Source organism: Alligator sinensis, unplaced genomic scaffold (assembly GCF_000455745.1).
Source record: "Alligator sinensis unplaced genomic scaffold, ASM45574v1 scaffold1115_1, whole genome shotgun sequence".
NCBI classification, from domain to species: domain Eukaryota; kingdom Metazoa; phylum Chordata; order Crocodylia; family Alligatoridae; genus Alligator; species Alligator sinensis.
This window is the reverse complement of record NW_005842317.1, coordinates 639,310-640,780: the sequence shown is the minus strand read 5'-3', so window position 1 is coordinate 640,780 and position 1,471 is coordinate 639,310.

Sequence of the window (1,471 nt, the reverse complement as noted above, 5' to 3'; positions counted from 1 at the left end):
AAGAGTAAAAGTGGTCTCCTAGCCAGGGTCAGGGACCTGGTGGGCTAGAGCATTAGGAGAGTGAGAGCGCCTGGTGTACAAAATAATAAGAGTAATATCTGTGAGGTATGGGCATAGTGATGAGTATAGCACAAAGCCACAGTTTTATCCCTTTTGGCAATTGGGGTCAGAGGGGTTTGAGCACCACAGGTGGAGTTGGTGTCTAGAGGTGTGTCCCAGGGACGCCCGGGCTATGGGGAAACCCCGGGCCAAAACCAAAGGGGAAGAAAGCCCCTACTTACCCCTCACAGGAGCCGGAGGTAGCAGAGGAGCGCACGCCGGAAAACCGCCCACGTGATTCATTAGCCACGCTCATATTCAGCTGGGGCTGAGTGACGTCAGCGAGAGACACCACCCGGCAGGAATAAAGTGCAGCCCCGGGGGCACAGGTGACGGGCAGAAGACCGGAGAGCCCGCGGGGAAACCTGAGGTTGGGAGCTCGCACCTGCGGGGTCTGTCTGTCTGCCTGGGGCAGCAAGAGCTGCTGCAGCTGCAGAAGCGGTGAGAGCTGCAACTACCAAGGAGCCGACAGAGGAGCCAGGGGAGAAACCGGCGAAAGAGCCGGCAGAGAAGCTGGTGAAGGAACCGGCAGAGGAGCCGGGGGGGAAAACCGGAGAAGGATCTGGCAAAGGAGCCGGCAGAGGTGCTGGTGAAGAAACTGACAGTGAAGCCGGCGGAGGAGACGGCCAGGGCTACAGGACCTCAGGGGGCTGTAGCAATGTCCCCAGATGGGAGCTGCCTAGGGGACTCTGAGGCACTGGGCAGTTGCAGGGCTCCTGGGGCTGGGGCTCGCTACTTTCCTCGTAGGCCTTCATGCCCGATGGTTACACCTCCCCGGCAGGCACGGTGGTGGGGTTTTCTTTTTTACACGTGGTGGCACAACGGGTGTCGGAATAGGGTAGGGTCTGCAGGCATCAAGGGCATCTTAGCCCTCACACCAGAGCCCAGCCTAGGCCACCAGGTCCCGCTGAGCTGGGACTATGGGAAGTCCAAGGGAAGAGACGAGGAGGGGCCAGTAATAAAAGAAGACTTGGAGACCAGCAGCAGAAGGTGGCGTTTGGCCGGGGTGTAGGAGAGGTCGGAGCCCTGTGAGTGCCCGCTGAGGGCGTGATGACCCTAGAGGCTGCCTGGAAGGGGAGCCCCTCCACTGAGGATCCATTCAAAGTCGTGGCAGGCGAGTTAAGGGGGGTCTTCTGACATCATCCGAGGCACCCTCTGGGGTCCTCTTGCAGGCCCGGGGCAAACCCAGTCAACTGCCCAGGCAAAAGCTGCTCGAGAACACCTAGTAGAGCAAAGGCAGGCACAAGGTGTAAGAGCTCTGGGCAGAGAGACTGCAGCACAGTCAGAGCCCTGATTCAAGTGAGCCAGATTGAGGCCAAGGTGGAACAGAACTCGGTGGAGCACCCAGAGCTCATCAGCCTCCCAGGGCAGC